General features: G+C 37.8%; 1 protein-coding gene across 11 annotated transcripts in view; it reads left to right on the forward strand.

The window, feature by feature from the left end:
- The window catches only part of ARHGAP12 (Rho GTPase activating protein 12), an 85,343-nt gene that overhangs the window by 7,845 nt on the left and 57,195 nt on the right, over positions 1 to 20,303 (forward strand). The gene's annotated exons all lie outside the window — the stretch shown is intronic.

The raw sequence follows: 20,303 nt of genomic DNA on the forward strand, positions 1-20,303 counted from the left end.
GCAGGGACATGTTAAACTGTTTTAAAATTCTAAGGTTAAAAGCTCCCTAGTCTTGAACTTTTTTAGGTTGTAATGTGAAACTGTTGCTTGGGTACAAAGTGATCATTATAGTAAATCCCACTTGCCAGCATGTATTCAGAGTACCGAAGGAACTCACTCAAGTGTAGTATTCAGATAGAAGTAGATGCTAACTTTAGAAATAAAAATCTTATCAAGGAGAGCTGTGAATCAGTACTTTGCTAATAAGACACAATTAAGACAAAGCTGCTTAGTTAATGAGTGAGTGTGGAAAGATCTTAAAGACACAAGATTGATTGCGTGGTTTATGTAGTCTTGAACTGTATGAGCTCATATATGTATTAATTGAAATACTCAGAATCAGTAGTTTTTCAACATCGTACTCTATTCTTGGCCTCGTTCTTGAAATTCAGAGTTTCTCTAGTTATGGGACTTCATGCCTCCAATATTTGTATCTTTTATGACAATTCTATTTTAACACACACCTTCCCCCCCCCCCCCCCCCCCGAAATAATAAGGAATAAATGGGATTACTGAATTTAATATTTTTTTTAAGTAATTTCTTGCTTATACAATGTGAAGATTGATTGGTTTTCTTGCACTTTCATTACAGTAGTGTCCTAGCTCCCTGAACTTGATATGAGTCATGATAAAATAATTATTTGATACTTATTTTAGAAGCATGTGTAGCAGCCCACCTACTCCCATAATAATTATTGCCAAAAAAATTATGAAAATGCTAAGGAATGTTTAGAAAGTATATCCTACTTTAAATAGTTTACCACACTGAAGTTTATATTGTATGTTAAGACAGTTCCTTCTACTGCGCTGACTACAGTTTGATGCACTCCTTGTCTAAAGTGGATGAAATTAATGTTACATGGGTGTCTCTTGTCAAACAGTAAGAAAAACATGGCCTGATGCTCAGTTTCCACTGGACTTTGTTACTGTCGATGCAGTGACACTTTTCACCTTTTTCCCTACTGTGTCCCTAAATACACTTGACTCAACTCTACAACCTATTTATAAGTTTGGATTTGAGTGGGGCAGCTATGCATGTATTTGTAGGCTTTGCTGGGTTGTAGAAGGTTGGAAGATGGGAGTTTTCACACTGCTTTAAAAACTACAAATCCTCAAAATGCTACATTTCGACTGTGGAAAAAGGATGGCAGTTTCTGACTGGTGTTACTGAAGAACTTACCATTATTGCAGTCTTGGGCGACAAGAGTGCGTGTGCTCACTGTGCCTTGCAGTTGTCTTATTTTAAAACTGTGAAGTAACTTAATCTTCTTGTGGGCAAACACAGGCTCTTTAAATACAATGAAAATATTTGACATTTAGTAGCCATGGGGATTAAAGCAGTAGCAGCACTGATGTCACCGTTAGCTCAGTCTAGATGTTCAGAGTGCCAGCCTTCTCACTGGAACAGCCCCGCGTTTTTTTTAGAATTCTTTCAATAATGAGCATTGTTCGGTAGAAATCAGCTGTGCAGAAATTAATGGCTCAGAAAGCTGTTTTTATTGCTCTTAGTCTGTAGTGAGAACATCAAGTTCCCAGCTTTCACGCACAAACAGGATTTCAGTTCACAAGAATGACTGTGGTTCTCCCTCCCCTGCCTACTGTGGAGTTCAGTTTTTATGCAGTCTGCATTATAATAAACTCTAAGCTACAGGTGTTTTCTCCTCAATTTGTAATATTAGAAGCAAGAAGGATCCTAATACTTTTGTGTAGGTGATTTTTTTGGGGGGGATTGAGGTCATAGTATTCGGCCCTAGCCCAACCTTCAGTGTGTTTTCGGTATCCTGAATACAAATGTATGAGATGCAGAGGAATGCTTCTATTATGAGATTCTTCTAAGAGGTGGTTACATTATTCTTTGAAGATTATCCTCCTCCTTTCCAGTAATGAAGTGCAGGTTCTGCAGCTGTACAGTCTCCAGCTCATAGGCTTGCTGGCTGTGGAAATACTGGAAGATCCAGAGTCTCCGAAGTACTGCGTAAAGGAAGGATTTTTTAGGAGCTGAAATATTATATGAAGTGGAGGATGGAGAGGTGACAGTGGGCAGAAGAATTTGCTAATGAGGACGTAAGCAAATGATCTGGTCAAGAGAAAGATGCGGACTGGGTAATGAATGTTCTTGACATTTTATGGAAAGAAATTCCAACTATTGTGTGCAACTCTGGTGCATAAGGCATTGTAAGAATCAGATGTTAGTTTATGGACTTGAGCTGTAGGAAGGCTGGAGGTAATTTGAGGAAGAAGAATTTGAGAGGAAACAAGCTCCAACTTAACCAGATTTAAATCTCTGGAGGAGGTGGTAACTGCAAGTAGAATTGGAATTGAATGAAATGGTTCAGGAGTGCACAGCTGGGCATAAGAATCGCTGACATGGAGGTGCTTGAAACCATGAGAATCAATGAAATTCAATAAAATTTTAGGAAAATGGTGTCAGGTGTGATGTCCTGATCCCACAGGAAGGGCAGAAGATATTCCTCAGAGAGGCCAGGGATGGGGGGAAAAGGAAAATTTTGAAAGAATTCTGTAGCAGAACACAGATGATACTTGAAAGAAGCAGAAGGGAGGTGCCAGCAGTATGCAGTGAGAGCCCCAGGTAATTGTTTCGAAGAAAAAAAGTTTACATGTTTAGGCATGCCTAAACAGGAAAGAAAAGTTGAAATGAAAGTGGAAGACATTAAAAGTGGTCTTGAAAAGGAGCTTTGGGCAGTGCTTGCAGGTAAAATCTACTAATGAGTTTTGAGAGAGAAGGCGTGCAGACAGGGGAAGAGTTGGGTAAGTTCAGAGATCAAGAATGAGTCGGTGTTATCTTTATAAGGATGATACTTTGGAATAAAATTGTTACAGACAGAAATTAAAACCTACTTTCAGCAATGCTAATGCATAACCTATGTGAAATCACTTTGTTTCTGATGAGTGTTACCTCATTTTCTATCGTAGGAGACATAGAATATATTTTAGAGTAAAATACATGCACTGTCTTAATGTTACTTTTTATGCTTATTAAAAGTTACTTTTAGCAGCAGTCTGGTTTTAATCATTATAAATATAGACAGTGACCTATTTGCAAAGATTGTTCTGTCTTTCATCCTCTTTAGTAATTGACTATTGCATAAACTGTGAAGCACTAAAGGGGATTATCACTAGGATGGCTGTTTTGCTTTGATTAATTCTGAGCAGTAAAGATCTTGCAAAGAGACCTTTCTGTCTTACCTCTGCAATTTCTGTGGGATTGCTGTAACTTTTTGTTAATAGAGAAAGCAAGGTTTTTTTGGTTTATGTAGAAGATGTGAGAGCACCTCTTCTGGAGATCTTGGCACTCTTGACTTTGTCACTTAGTTGAAAGACTGGTGGCAAATCATTAATGTTAGACTGCTTTGTTGGTCAACCATTAAACGTCTAAAATAAATGGCTATTACTTGTTTTGTGGAGCCCAGAATTAATTTGCTTCTATTATAAGAAATTTCATGCTATTTTTTGTTTCATTCATTTGCCCAAGGAATAAATAAATTGACAGTAAGAAGGAAGCATGCTGTAAACCAGAGTTGTTCTTAATGAAACTGAGCATGTTTGCAGATTCATGGTGTTATGTGTAATGTAATACTTTGAATTATATTTTAAGTACTATCTTTTTAATCTCTTAACTCCTTAAAATCAGCATTTGTTATTCCAACGATGTTAAATGCTGAAATATGCCCACTATAACGAGGTGAAGAATAACTTTAAATGGCAAGGAACTAAAAGCTTCATAATTCAAGGAATTTTGTAAAACACTAAAACAATTTTTTTTTTTTGGTAATTCCAGTAACTGCTGCTAGAACTTTGTAACTGGCTTGAAATGCTTCCTGAGTTACATTAGTAACTCTCAATGTTGTCTGTCCCGGAACCTTTAAGGAACACTTTTCCTGGCTTTTTTTTTTTCCTACCCAGTGGCAACAGGTCTGGATAGTTTCACTTTAGAGTGGTGGTGTTTGTGATCAGTGCTCTCTCAGTATTTTTAATATGTAACTACTGTGTAAGTCAGCTAGCGGGCAGATATCTCTTTTGGTCCAAATGAGTAATTCTGGAATTAGGTGCCCTAGAACCAGAAGGCGCTGTGTCCCACTAACACAGCCTACAGCCCCTGTGCTCCTCTGAACTTCCCTGCTGCAAATCAGATCGACCTCTTTTTTTTTTTTTTTTTTTCCTTAAAAAAAAAAAGTATAATCTATGTGAGGCAATTGTGGAAAAATCATAGCCTGGGAGACAAGTTGGCTAGTTCCAATTCTGGTGTCTGAATGCTCAGCTGAGTAAGCTACAGATCTACTCGGTACATGCAGTTTCGTATTGTGCTTTCAGAGTTGAAACAAAGATCTAGAGCCCTGTTAAAATTCTGCAAGTGCCAAAACAGTCTTCTGATTTTCCACCTCTATTTATATTAATTTTGTGCAGCAAATGATAAAGTGGAACATCCAAGGCATCAACTCGTATTCATAAACCCGTGCCTGTAATCCTCGCAGAACTGCTTACTAGCTCAAATGAAGCTCAAGCTGCAGTGCTTAAGGAATAACAGTTGTAATATGGAATTAGGTTTTCGGTTTTTCTTCTGGAAAAGTGTAATTTCTAGTGTGCAATATGGTGCCTGTTGTCTCACCTGTCTTTTCTTTTGAAGTAGTGCAAAATCCCACCCTCGTCAGGGGTGACAGCAGAATGTCTATGGATGGTGCAGTAAAGGCTTAAAAGAAAAGCTGCCCGAGGAAGAAGAGAGGGTGTTTTGTCTAAATTGGCTGGAGATACCAGGGACTTGCTTGTTCTTGGCTGGCAGTGCTTCTGTTGGTTTTAAGTTGGGAACCTCCAGACATAGAACAAACTCAATTTTTTTTGTAATAAACAAAAATGCGTTTGAGAATATTTGATCATACCTTGTTCTTGCACATAACCGAATATAAACAATTGCATTTGGTGTGTCTTTACCTAGTTACTATCTAGGCGGTTCTTTAATATTGCAGTGCTTGCCTATGGAATAAATGTGCTGTTATTTTGTGGAATTCTAAAGAAAGTATCACTTGTTTCACAGCAGTGTGACAAAACGATAGGGAACATATGACTCGGTAGAATAAAATGCAGAACACTTTTTTCTTTTTTTTTTAGGCAGCTCTCTCTGGAATAGTAGACGTTTGTGCTTAAAAAAAGGAAAGTAAAATCTATGTGTATCTAGTACCCAAACAGCTGATATTTCTCTGAAATGCCTTGTCAGGTATGTTTGGTTTAAAAACGATAGAGAGAAACAGGTTTTGCCTTTACGTGGGGTTTGTTCTAATGCTAAAGGACAATATTTTTGGACAAAACAATCTTTCAGAACAGTAAGAATTGAAGATTTTCAAGGACTTTTGTGATGGTGAGTAATGGGGCAACATAGTGTTAGATTGCATTTATCAATTTTGAATTTAGTCTATCTTAATATGGCTTCTGAGTTAGTTCTTGGGAAAGATAGTACATTTTTAGTAGATTGTTTTATGAAAGTGCTAGGTTAATGCAGGGAAGCAATCAAACAAGCATAGAGAATGCCAGTAGTAGGAAACATAAAACAAAAATGCAGAACGCTTAATTCCATGGTATTTCTGTGTTTTAAATAGCGTGCAGTTGCCTTGAAAAGTGCATAATAGTGATGAAAATAGCATAGAAGAGGTGAAAAATATGAGCAGAGATGTGGAATAGTTCTTGTGTGAGGGCTTTGTAAAAGTCTTACAAGCCAGTGGGTGCACATTTAGTACTGCATGCAGAGGGCTCCTGATTTTTAAGTTGGTATTGTAATTATCGATGCTGAAATGGCTGAGAGATTGTTGAGAAGTAAAACAACCTTAATTTTGTGTGGTTTTTTTTTTTCAACATTTTATCTGCTTGTCTTGTCTTTTCTTTTGTAAACTATTTTGTCAGAGACTTAGAGCTTCTGTACAGTGATGCTCTGAAGACTGGCATAGTTATTTGGAGTCCATATTTCAATTAGTTCTGTGCCTGATATTCAAAATGTAAGAGTTTTAATTGTTGCCTTTTTAAATAGTTTGCCTGGGGCTTCTGGATGATCTTCATATCCTCCAGTTAAACAGAACACAGGGAAGCTATTTAATTTAGACACAGTGCTGAAGAGCAGAATATTATCTTTGTTTTCTGGTGGTACCTCACATCTGCAGTTGCTGTCTTTCTCTTGCTTTTGTGGTTTGTCATTCAGTTCCATCACTTTGCTGCTCTAGTCACCACCTGGCTCTACAAATATTTATTTCCAGTACAGCACTGGGATGGAGTGGTGCTGGCTTAAGTAGTCTTGTGATCAAGTATGTCAATAGCCCATATATACTCCTTTATTGCAATTTGAATAATCATAAATCATCTACTGTGAAGTCTGCAAATCTGATGGATTGGAGAACGCACCTGCCTTTTTAGTGTCGCTGATGTGATGCGACTTCTGCAACAAATGTGCTAATGTAGAGAAATACGCTAATAAAATATTATGTTTGATAAAAACAAAAATACTGTTAACTAACTTTCTGTATTCTCAGCTGGTTGTTCAATGTATCTAACAGTGTTGCATACACATTTCTGTTCTAGACAGCTTGATAGATTGCCAGGATATTGTTTAGAAATGATTCATGATAAAAGAGAAACTTCATACTGTGTTGCACATAACCATTGTTTGTTCCTTAAGTATTTAGAAGAACCTTTATCCTGTGGTAAAGTGTTGTAACACAAAAATACAAAGTTCTTGAGTGACTTTGATGTGACTGCTTTTCCTGTTGAAACTGAACAAAGGTGCTTTCCCAGCTGCCGATGCTCTATCAACATCTGGCACTATACATTTCCTGGTTATCTGCATCCATTTCAAAGAGGTAATAGACGGCTGTCATGCATAACTGCATTGCGCTTTAGACGCAGGGGACTATATATGTGTGTATGTATGTACATATATTTTCTATAGAAAGATATAAAAAAATCAGGGGCCACTGTTCTGTTTCTTGATAGCACTTTGATCTTGTTTTGCACCTCATATAATGTAACTACCAACTTTAAACTCCTTCACAAAAACTTCATGAGATGTACTCATTAGTATTTTTTTTTTTTAAATCCTCCAAATAAGCCAATTTGTCCTGGCTGTGACTTTGTAATTATCCTCCCTCCCAGCTGCTGCACTCTAATTTTTAATGGCATCTTCATGCTACCCTCAGGCCCTGTACTTTTCATACCATAACCTGTGTTACTCCTTATGTCTCACGCCCACAAGCTATGCCAGAGGACTTCATCGCTTCCTCCCAGGCGTGCTTTTCACAGCCTTGCTTTAGGGGGGGAACTGGAGCCTGAGCTCCCCGGAGAAGAGGCAGTGTGGCCTTGCTAGTGGCCCAGCTGTCACCCAGCCTGGTCCTTCCAACCCTTTGCATATCGCTCTCTTGCTCGCTGAGCTCAGCCACTCGCCCTTGTGCCCATGGCAGATCCTAATGTGTCATCCGCCGCAGCCTTGGCAGTAACACGCTACAGCCTTCAGCTTCACTTGCTTTCCTTACTCTTGCCTTTTCCAGCTTGAAGGGTTATGTTCTTCATGTGACTGCCTGAGCAGAGAGGACATTTAGAGTGAGGGAAGTAAAACTTTAGAGAGATTTTTTTTCTTGTTATTCTTTCATGGTCTTCTCTCTCACAAGGAGAGATCTGTCTCAGTTCCTTCTCTTTCCAAGTTTGAGAGCACTTGTTCCTATAGCAGATGTGGGTTGTGATACACCAAGGTGTAAACTTTCCTTGAAGTTTGTCTACTTTTCAGTTAACTGTATGTGTGTCTAAAAAAAAAAAAACCAAAAACAAAACAACACCAAAAATCCAACCTGTATTGCATCTCTCTTTTGCTTTTTCCCTAGTTCATAATTTGCTATTGTAGCCATCAGTGGAGCAAAACTTGGATATGTGCTTGCGCTCTTTTTTTTTTTTTTTTAATGGAAAACCGGAAACACCCAAATGCTTTGCTTTAGCTGAACTCTTTTATTCTTCTTTTCTTGTTTTGTAAAGCTCTAAAGCCTCAGAAGATTTTGTCCAAACTTATGGTGTGATAGTCCATACAGCATTTATGAGGGCTGTAAGACAGAGTGCTTTCTAGCTGCTGCCTGTCTTTGGCATGCTGTTTATTAAAACAAATAAGAAGAATATTGTGGGGTAAGATGATGTTACACAATTTCTTTCTTTGCAATTGATTTCTGAAGAAAGTTTTCTGAGTGTAGCTTAAAAGGCTGAATTTAAATACCATGTCCATAGGTGGTCTCAGGAATTCCATATGCTTATCCTGCTCTCATGTCATCTTCTCCCAGTGCCTCCTTACCTCTGTCTAGAAGCTGCTACTACTTTGCTTCACTATGTATTTTGATGCAAACTGTGATTTGAGGACCAGGCTTCTGTATTGTCCTTGGTATGGCTGGATCTGGGCTCGAGTGCAGCCTCAGAATGGTTGTAAAATAAATAAAATTTCACAAATAATAAATCTTTTTATGTTGTCTTATCTGTCATCTGAAAAAAATATGCTGGTTTAATATCTAATTTTATTGAAGTAACGTAGTAGTTGCAGACTTACTTTATTTTAACATCTGTTTTAACGTTGAAACACAAAATTAAGTGATAAAAGTACTTACTCTGGGTACTGAATTGCAGCAATAGCTGTTCTTAAAAATGAAAGAAATTCTTGCTAGTGTAAGGAAAATAAAGGGGAAGAAAGAGTGCAGAAATGCATGTCTGAGTTTCATGCTTTCTACCCTGAGACTGGGTGCCAACAAACTGTCTGCAAGTAGAGAGAAACAGACTAAGAAATATGGCGAAAGGACAAATATGTATATCTTTAGTTGTTGTACGGGAAAAAAAGATGCAACCTAGTTGAGATTCCTATGAGAATTTTATTGTTTTGCTTAGTTCCACTGTAAGGAGTGCATATAGCCTGTTGCTGAATATTTCTGGGATTTTGAGATAGTCTTTAACAGTACAATCATGTACTTGCCTTTAGTATTTAAAAATACCCCCAAACCTCGAAAGTGATCTTAATAATCTCCAACTCCTTGAAGTTATACGCAGTGGATTGTATGTATTTCTAAAAATATTCATCCTACTATTTGGTACACTTTTGCTAAATGGAATCACAATGTTAAAATTAGTGAATGTAGCCTATTCTAGCTCAGTTAAAAGTTGAGAATTAAAAAAACTATCTTAGAAGCGCCATGGCATAATTGCTTACAGGCTTTTTTGTGTGGTCTTAAACAGCTACTAAAGGAAATATTTCTACTTTGCTCAGATTTTGAAGTTACTCATATAAATGGCCCAACTGCTAACACTTTGTTCTTTTTATGTCTTTTAAGGCAGAATTTTAAACTGAAGTCTTGACTTAAACTATTGTGTGTGTGTATGTCTTGCCTGGCAGGAGACTTGGCTTCTAGTTCATCCTTCGTTACCAGCAGAAAATGTTATGCATGATGTAATAGTAGATGTTCTTTGTCTTAAGTCACTAAAATACATGAGGTTGAACATGAGTTCAAGCAACCCTAACAAAATTTAAGTTTTGACTGTGTGCCGGAGCACGTGTATTGTGGAGGCAGCAGTGTCTGAATTTAGAAGGACTTTTGTGACATTTTGTCTTAATTCTTCGTACCCCGCCTCTGCCAACACACACACCACACCACCCCCCTCCCCCCAATGATGTATGGCAATATACGTGGGATTTCTAGGGTTTGTTTGGAAACTTTAACATGCAAAATAAACAGCTGAGTAGGTATGTATACTGGAGGTAACAATACATAAACAGCCAGCTTCTGGTCTTGTTAAGAGCCTGACTTGTAATGGGAATTTAATTTTAAAATGCTTTTCCAGTAAAGCTGTGAACTTCATGTCTGTAAGTGCCAAAATCAGAAGTATTTTTCTTGGCCAGCGGGGTTTCAAGCACAAAACACATCTAAAGTTTTGGAAAAAAGAAATACATTCATTTTGATGCCAAACACTTTTCCTTCTTTTGCTTTTTGCCTAAAGGTTTGTTTGCTTCAGGCAGGCTGGTGAACGTCCCTTTCCAACGTTCTGGGAGACAGTAAGGATGTCAAAGAAATGCAATATCCTAAAAAGCCAAAGACTCCTTTAGAAAGTGAATTGCAGTCTCTGCTCTAAGTTGTTGTACAGTGACTTTATCCTGCACCTTCTACGTAATCTTGCTTTCTGTCATGGAACCCACTAATTCTACTCAGTGTTACACAGTAAATGTGAAAGAATACTGGATCTGAATGCAGATTTAGCAAAGGATGATCCACCACAAGGACTGATGGCTTTTAAAGACAGGAAAGTCTGATATGCTCGCTGTTGGTTGAAACCTGCCAGGTGAAAATGAGTTTCGATGTTAAAATAATGAAATTTTAGATAATCTGTTTTAATAATGAGCTAAATGGGTAATGGGAGCTCAACATCTGATTTTAATTCAACCATTTAAAAGCTTACTTGTTTTGTAAGTTTCTAAAGCTTACTTCGGTTTTGTAAACAAACTGAAATTATGTTTACATATGTGAAAAATGATCAATAGTGTGTGAAAATGGCTTTTTGTGTTATCTGTAAACTTCAGTGATGCTTGAGGGAAGGTATATCTGGAGAAAGAAACCCATGGAAACAAGCTATCAAAATCATATCAAACAGCTTCTTGTTCCAAATCCTTTTCAAGTTGGGGGATCTTTTCATATTAATTTTTTATGCTAAGCATCTCAATAAAGGCATACTTTATGACAGAAGTGACTTTTTTTTTTTTGTAATGGATATTTATAACGTCTTGGTGCTGCTAGATCCAGTTTGTTATGGTGTGCCAGTATGGCTGAAAGCTCTATATGGAGGGATGTTGGCTGCAAGGCTCATGGTACCTTGAGGCTTCATTATAGGTTTTGTTATGATTGTGCTGGACTGTCCATGCCACACCATTTCCCCATCCTCTAATCTCCTGTTTCAACAGAATTCTAAAAGGCACAGCTATTAATACTTCCAGTAAGTGTTATTTATAAGATAGAGCTAATCACCCTATATACTCAATTGCCACTCTTGTGAAGACAGGAGTAATGTTAGCCTAAAACCTATTCAGGTATTTTAAATTTCCCAGTAAGCCTTATATTTTTAATATAGCATTTGCACTAGGTGTGAGTGAACAGCAGAGTCTTAAGTCATCAAGCCAAACAAGCTGTATTTATTGCCAGCATTCCTGCGGAAGGCTCTGCTAGGTTGGCATCACAGCTACTTTACAGACCCTTGTGGGACCTGGAACCTACAATGCCTGCGGTTGCCCGTATTTCACCTTTTTAGAGGAGCTCAATGGAAATGTCTCTAGAAAACAGCATAGAAATCAATGGCAAAGTATTTTTGTATACAATAATTTTAAATACGTTTGTTCTTCTGTGTGCTTCATTCATGGCAAACTATTGTTTTTTTCAGAAATAGTAACACTTTAAATGCTGCTTGTTCATGATACTCTGCTCTAGCTGGATCATCAACCAAATGCAACAGACATCTAAAGGTGCACCGTTTACTGATGACAGTAGTAGAAAAATAACACGCCCTTTACCCTAGTATATATTTTTCTTGGAGACTCCCAGAAAGTTCAGCTTCCATCCAGTCAGTTCTTTCTGCAGCTCGACAGTGGATTTCCGGCAGCTTCCGAGAACAGCTTTATGCGCTGAGCTTTGCTATAGACTTCAGTGTCTTCTCTTAATGCATATCTGTCCTTAAAAGAATTTTTTTTTTTCCAATAGCTTGGCAGATAGTGCTGCAATACTTTATTATAATTGTAGTTTCAATGAGAATGTTCTCCAAAGGCTGGTGGCTCCGGCTGATCCGGTGGCTGCTGAGCATGGGGTTGGGATGGAGCAGCACGGGGGAGGGCTGTGTTTGCTATAGCCAGCGCCTGGGCACCGCTTACTGCATGTTGCTTCATCAGCACGAAGCTATTAGCAAATTCTTGCCAGCTCAGCTATAATGTACTGCTAATAGGTTTGCTTTATTGCATAGGGTAGTCAAAAAAGCCTGGGATGTTTTAGTAATTTTAAGTAGCATAACATTCCTCTTAATGAAGTTTGACAGCATTTTCTAAACTCCCTCACATTGTATAACAAGAATACCATAAATGCATTCCTGTGTACTAGGTGCTGGTAACTTACTTGTGTATTCTCCTAATGAAAGTTTTCTTATATGAAGGCTTTTGACATAATTTCTAATGTATTCTATAAAATAGATTCCTGGCAAGAAAAACATCTGTGTAATTATTCCATTGTAATACTCTCTTAATTTTGTCAAAGTTTTGTATTTGTTGTAAGACTTTGTAAATCTTAGTTCAGTCAAAAACCCCCCAAACTCTTGTGAGTTGTTTTTTAAATTACCTTGCAGTATTTTAGGACCTGCTTTGTAAGCTGGGGTATGCAACGCGCAGGGGCTTAGCGTGGCCTCTTTCACTCGCACCATCAGCAGTACGTTTCAGAGAGGGCTGGTGCCAGATACCTGAATCTGACTTTTTCTTTTCCAGCTCTGCCTTTTGCTTTACAGGCAGTTGTGGTTTTTTTTTTTTTATTTTTTTTTTTTAGAGGGGCTTTAATAACTTCTTCATTTTACTGATAAATTGGGATGGATCTCTGATAGCTAGGGTTTGGGACAATTTTAATTTTTAGTTGTTAGCCATGAAAAATGGTGTTGGATGGCAGAAAGCCAATTCAATTATGTCAGTTTATTTTACTACTATTAATAATTTGTGAAACTGGTCACGGTCTTATAATCATGGGTGAAGCAGGAAGGGTCACTGCGTTTCCCTGTTTCCCACCTTGGTACCAGGCAGTGGGCAGGGACGTGGTGAAGAATGCAACGTCCTGTTTTTTATTGCAGGGTCTGGTTCACTTACAGCTGGGTTCACTCATTTCTCTCTTACATCTGAGGGTCTTATCTCACTCCTGGAGCCAGACTTCGGGAGAGGTTTTTACAGTCTTAATCCAGCAGTGCTGCTCATAGTTGGGGTGGCTCTAGTTTGAATGCAGCACCATACGTGGGAAGAGCAGATGCCACCTTTATGATGAGTGCATCTTTAGCAGACCCTGTCTGGGTTGATCTAACTGTGACAGCAAGCCTTTAGAGATGGAGCCTTTACTTGAAATATCAAAACACTTGACTCCTTCACTCCCCCCTTATTTCTGGCAGGCTGTACTTCTTTGTTTCAACTCTTCATAAAAGGTCTTTCATCCTGTGAAAACTTTGTTAGGGAAGGACCGGCAAAAAAGCAGGGGGATTTCTGTTAAATGTTTAATTACAATTAGTAGTTGATACTTGTCTGAAGGAATGAAATCAGCACAGAAAGCTGGAATAAGTGTGGTTTGATTTTCTTTCTTTTTTTTTATTTTGAACAAATAGTTCCAAGCCTTTAAGTGAGGAAATTTCAATTTAGCATGCCAAATGTTAAGTAGTGGTCTATTTTTTTTTTTCTTTCTTTTTGAGTTATCCAAGAACTAAAGATAAAACAGTCAGGGATAACTGTGACTAACTTGATAGTCTGATTTATACTGAAAGTTGTAGAAGAAGTTGCAGTGAAACAGAGGAATTATTTCTGTCGACCATGTTAATTATCAGCCCGATCTATAAATGTTTTCACTTCAATATACCTCCAAAAATGGCTGCTTAAAAAAAAATAAAAATCCTTAACTGTGTTCTGAGGAACTTGGCTGCCATGCTGTCCTGTTTAACCTTCCTTTGTGTCAGTTTTTGCACCAGTGTGCAGTTGGAAGTACTGAAGTGGCACTACTTCCTATTAAATAGATCTGAGGAGTCAGAAAACAAAACATTTTAATTTGATTACTGAAAGCTTGAGATGCTAATTCTCAAAGCGCCTTATTTCGTATTTAGAATCTGGTCGCTTTTCTATGGAGCGGGCCTGTGACCTCTTGATTTTCATGATGCTTGATCACTAATCCATATGGCTGCCTGTTCAACAGTGGTCATACTAGCCTGGTAGGGGAGATACTGTCAATGTTTTGTTTAGGTTTTTTCCTTTGTCATAATTTTTAGTTGAATGTTAAAGTTGGATTTATTTTTAAATTTTTTTTTTAAACTTGAATTGCTCAATAATTTATGTAGGACATAAGGGACCATTAGAACCTGTTCTGACACCTCTTTTGTAACATGTACCAGCAAACATCATACAATAACTTTCCACGTGAAACCCATAACTGTTATGTTTAAGGAAGATTGTTGGAGGAGGGGAGATAGTTTTGGCTTTTGAGGGTGGATGGCTGTGCTGAGCTTCTGGAAATAGGCTTAATCCGTTGTTGAGGAACCCATTCATTATTATTCTTTGAATATTCTGGTGTATACGTTCTTTAATAAAAAAAGTAAGTTTCTAGACCATGTGACGCTGCCTTAGTCCCTTCACCAATTCTTCTGTTTAAGATACAATAGACATACTATAGGCTGTATACACTGAATGCTATTTTGTGGTTCTTTCTCAATGACTGGAGCATGCAAGCCACAGATTTTTTTTTTTTCATCCTAATGGCCACACTGAAATTATACTTGAACTGCAAAAATTAAAACTAACTGCCTTTGAAGAGATAAATATCAAAGTTTAGATTGCACTGCAGTTACCCAGAAGCTTAAAAAAGCCCTAAAGCCCAGTTCACTTAGTTTGCAAGACCTCTATTTTGTATTACAAAATGCAGCTTGTTTCATCATTTGCTTATTTGCAACTTTTTAGGGAAGACAAGTGACTTGAAGTTTCCTGTCAGTGCTGCAGCTGTGAAAGCAAAGCAGGGGGACATGGACACAGCTCTCAGTAAAACTGCTCTTCATTAAACATGTGGGGTTTGCCATCTAACTCATAATATTTTTGGGTGTTTTTTTTTTTTTTTTGCAAATTGTACCAGGGAATTGACTTACTGTCTCCATTTCTGAGTGCTGTGAAGTTATAATTCAGTCAAGGAAGAATAATTGAAGCACAGGCATTTCCAGTTGTTTCAGGATACTGCTTCAGGTAACTTACATTCTGTGCTGGAAAGCTTTTTAGTATAGAGATGATTTCACTGTCTTTGTGATCATCTCTGAACAAAGAAGTGGGTTTGTCCATTGTTGAACTTACCTGCTCTGAAAAATCTATGTATTAATCCCAAAAAGTATAGCATTGTGTATATTTTCCTCTCTGGTTTGGTTTGCATCTTATTAATATTTCAGGTTAACCACTCCAGTGAGCAGGACAGGAGCCACTGTGGGGTTGTCATGACTGAGTGAATGGGGGCATGTCCTTATTTTTCTGAAATCTGAGAAGCTCGCTTCTCCAAAAACTCATTTCTTGCATCTGTGGGAATGTCTGAAATCGGAAGCATGACTAGGTCTGGTAGAAACTTCTTGTTTTATCCATGTCAGTTTTGCTACAGGTTGAAGAAAATTGTCCTCAGCTGTTTTTTGGGGGAGGGGTGTTGGAAGAGAAATCTCCCCTTTTCTTTGTGGTATGTTTCTGAATGTTTTATAAGTCTTCTGGGTCGTAACTTATTTTAAGTATTGGTATACCCTGGAGATTTGCAGAGCAGAGGAAAATATAATATCTTTTCTTGCTTAAATTGATTAGATATTCCTATCACACCTGACCCAGGTTTTTCTACTAAAAATTAATATTAGTAATATGTTTTTTTCCTTAATTTTGCAAGAAGTGACTATAAGCATACTGAAAAATGTACCATTCCTGTTTTTCTTAAAGAAAAAATGAAATAAAATTTGACGGACATAGCAGACCAACATAGCTAGGACTATATATTAGTCCTTTGCCTCACTACATTTTCCATTTCATCTCATTTGATGACAACTGTGTCAAAAGTATCCCTTTTCTTTCTAATTCTGTAAGGTAGTATATTAGATGCAGAGTGATAGGCATTTTTTTGTGCTTGCCCAAGCAGATTGGTGGAAGACTATTAGCTTTGCCAGAATCGGTGAATGCCTCACTGGTAAGTGGGCAGCTCACACCCTACTCTGCAACAGCCGAGTTCCGTAGATGTGCTTATTTTGGCATTTACCTTGGTTTACCTGTTGCCCAAGATAGTCATTACGAGTAAAGTTATCATCAAATTTTATCTTGTAGGTGCATCAGCCATCAGTATGATACCCTTTTTCCTGTGGTTGGAAGGCATTGGGTGGCTGTAAGGAAAATATTTTATTCTCTATTGTGTATATAAAGTATTGCATGTATTATATTTTATGTTAAAATAGGTTTTTTTCCAAAATACTAATAATAATACTTTCTTGAGAGATCATTTTTTTCACTCCAAGTGGCAGACTTAAGCTAGTGAGCAAAATTGTATTTCTCGCTTCACTCATTCATACTGCCAGTGTGTCCTGTACTCTGAGATGATGGGAAAAGCTGTCCTCATTCAGCTTAAGAATCTTTGTTATTCTCTGTCTGAGCTACTTGGGATACTTCTTTCTTCCGTTGATGGCATGAGGTCTCTTCTACTTCAGATAGTACCACAGTGATGAGAGCATTAAAGAACCTATCTTGCTTGTTCTTACAGGGTGTTGATTTTTCTTATGAAAAAACAAGGACTTAAGCCCAACATTTCAGACGTGCATATTTGTACAATAAGCAGTTTCTTACTGCATATTTTTAATAGCATGCTCCATTTGTTTCTAACTGCAATTGTGAATGTGCATTTTTTTGTGAATGTGAATTTGTGAATGTGAATTTCAGGGAAGGGATGCGAATGTGTGAAGCTACACAAAACCTTGTGAGAGTAATAAAAATAGAGAAGAACCCCAATGTGGTTCCTCCTCACTGCATAGGGACAGAAGCAAGAATACAAAATGAGCTATTGAAAGTTGTTGACTAACCTGCACTTGAAAGTTCCCTGCTTTCCTGATAAGGCTGTTGCAAGGTTTCATTCCTTGTACCTTGCTTCTCTCCATACATAAGTAACTCTTTTAATTTAGCCAGGTTTTTTTTTTTCCTGTTCCTGTCAGAAATGGACAACTCTACTTATTATTGTCTCTATGACTGATTCTGTTTTAATGTTTGAAGATAACTCCTTCTCCCAGCTGCCTTTGGGGTTTAATGATGCAACTAAACCTCCCTCAGAGCTAACAGGTTCTGAAAGAGAAGGTCCTGCTCTGCTGTCTCCTCAGTCAGTCAGACACTTCAAAGGCAGCTCTGACAGACCTTGCAGTGACCTGCAGACACCTAAAGGGTCTAAATATGGGCCTTTTTTTTTTTTTTTTTTTTTTTTAAAGTCTCCAGGGGGTTAATTTACTGCCATTCTCGTCTCTTCCGTCAGCTTGCTGCAGGGTCACATCAACACCATGGGAGTGGAGGAGAAGGGAGCTGGGGTCACCCCTCTTGGTAGCAGATGGCTGGTAGACTAGCTTAGCTATATCTTAAAGCTGTGTCTGTAATCTTTTATTTTCTGAAATAAATAAATTTGTGGGTTTTTTTGTTTTCTGAACACTGAATTGTTGGCTGAGTCCTTTGAATTGTGTGCTTTATTAATGTGGTGGCTTGAACTGAATTAGCAAAAGCATTTGCTGAAGTTTTGGTAGAAGCAGAAGTGTCAATGTGGCTTCTGCCTTTTCTGCACAAAGGAAATTCTTTGCTTCTGTGCACGGGGAGTTAGGGTAACTCATTTAAGATGGCAAATTACTCTTCTCTTGGCTTCCCTTTTTGCTAAGATGAGCACACCCGTTTTTCCAAAAGGAAAAAGAGCAAAAAAGAGATTTATTTTTTTTAATAAGGATATTCTGATGTGTTAAAAAAGATAGCTGTTGGAAAAATTTGCCTGAAATTAGAAATATGGAAACAGTCAAGACTTTGCATGTACAGATTTAAGAACCACCCCTCCACCACCCCCTGCCTTCTTAAAACCGTTATCCCAGAGGCACTACCAGCGTCAGTGACAGGCACAGCTTTGGCCAGCTGTGGTTCCATCTTGGAGCCGGCTAAGGTTGTCTCTATCAGACGTAGGGGAAGCTTCTAGCAGCTTCTCACAGAAGCCACCCCTGTAGCCCCCCAGCTACCAAAATCTTGCCACACAAACCCAATACATTCCTTAGCCTAGGTCTGTTTTGTATTAAGAGTATGAGTAAGTTACTTGATAGAAAAGTTTTGTCTATCATAATTTTTCTAGACTTTGGGTGTATAATTTGATTTTTGGTTTGTAGAAGTATAGAGCTAGCATGACAGTATGTAAAACGTAGTTCTTCAAATCATATATTTTGGAATTGTATAGCTAGTCAGGATCCCTAGAACATGCTTTACAGATATTGCTCTCAGATTATCAATTGGGCAGTACTGAAACTTGTTTTTCAGGCTTTTAATATAATATTTATGGAAGTTAATGTAAATAGTTACACTGGCTGTTTTCTGAAGGGATTGCCTGTTTCTTCCCAAGTGGGACATTCTAATCAAGGAAACTGCCCTCTGGAGATCTGGGGCACACGAGTAGCGCAGGACCTTGGGAACAGTAGTTGCAAATAATAAACTCAGGGAAAGCTCTGAGAAGCTGATGTGGAGGGCAGCAGCTGCCCATTAAACTCTGTGAAGTACAGCTGCCTGGCAGCTCAGGAAAGGATGGAGACTGTCAGTTGCTCAACGGAATATATTCTTCTTAATATATTAGTAAGGCAAGCCAACAGAAATTATTCTAGTATCTCATTTCATACTATACCATGGTTGTTTCCTAGGTCAGTTAGCTGTGTTATTCACTGGGGTTTGCCTTCTTAATTTATTCCCATATTTCCAATATACCAGTAAGCATACTGATACATTAGCATTGCTTGTACTGTTTGAATACTGGTGATGCTCTGCAGCTGCATATGTTATTAAAAACTTGTAAATGTTGCAGTTCATAAGCTCAAGAAGATATTTTGAAGTTACTCTAACACCTAACAAAGAAATACTAGCATGACAAACGTTTGCAGAATTTGCTGCCACAAGCAACATTTAGTGAAGCAGAGTTTCACACAAGTGAAATCTGCTTTTACAGCAGAGTAAAAGGACAACAGCTGTAAATGGTGTGGGAGTTCTGCATTTTCTTGTCAAATGTTTGGAATTAAATACCCTTTCTGATGGAACACAGATTTGATGACTGCTGTATTATAGAACTGTCTCTTTCAAATTGTTCTTTTGTCTATTTTTTTTTAAATCTAATATTTGGAAAGTGAGCCATTACTATACACTATATATTTTTTAAATTCTTAATGGCTCTGGCTTTTTCCTTCTCTTTCTAACAGTAGAATATTACAGTTTTTGTTCTGAGCCGTGGGGTTTCAGTAACTTGCATGGTAGTAGTTAGATCATTCATTCTGTTTGATCAAATGGTACTCAAGCTATCTTTTAGGCTTTAGAGCTTGCCCAATAAACAACTTCAGTAACTTTTGAGTAACTTGGGAGTCTTATTAGAGGTGATGTTTACTTTCCCATCTTTACTTTCCATGGGTTCCCAGCTTTACATGGCTTTGTGTAAGCACTAAACCCTCAAAAGTACACTTGAATGCTATGGAATATGTATTTTTGAAAATGTAAAGTGTAGAAAATGCTGCTATTCAGTTTGAAGTGACTTAAAGTAATGGAAACTTTTTCTTGGCCCTTAAGGTATTATGAGTTCAGATAACACCACTGCAACCTGCCAATATCTATCTTATCTGTCATACGAGCTAACTTTTTAGACGTGCTATGGTACTGTAATGGTGACAACATAGAAGTATTCCATGAATATGTTAATAATCTGTTTTAAAAATTACTTCAACTTCTATGAGGCAAATGAGATGTACAGCTATAGATTAAATCAGTCAAAACATTAAATGGCTTGTTAAGTGAGGGTTCTCCAGTAGTCCTGAAACTCTAAGAGATTATTCTGCTGCATTGGTTATTCTGCTGTAGTGCTTCTAGAACAACTGAAGAACCTCTGCTCTTGTGATACTGCCCTTCAAAAAAGCAGTAGCTTTTGGCATATTACAGGACAGTTTTCCACTAGAGAGAGGAAGTTAGATTTTTCTGGTGTTAGTGTACTTAGTTTTTATAAAAAATAATCCTTGAGAGACATCACAAGTGATTCCTAACAGCTTTATTCTTCACAAATCTGCATTCACGCATGTACTACGGGTTTCTCAGAGGTCAAGAATTGACAGCAGTTAACTAAAATGCAGAATAAACTTGGTGTTTCTACTAGTATTGTTGAAACATCCTTACTACAGAACCAACTTGATACCACTTTCATGAAGGTAGGAGGGGAAAAAAAATAAAGTGTGAATCT

Source organism: Chroicocephalus ridibundus, chromosome 2, assembly GCF_963924245.1.
Source record: "Chroicocephalus ridibundus chromosome 2, bChrRid1.1, whole genome shotgun sequence".
In the NCBI taxonomy this organism is placed as follows: Eukaryota; Metazoa; Chordata; class Aves; order Charadriiformes; family Laridae; genus Chroicocephalus; species Chroicocephalus ridibundus.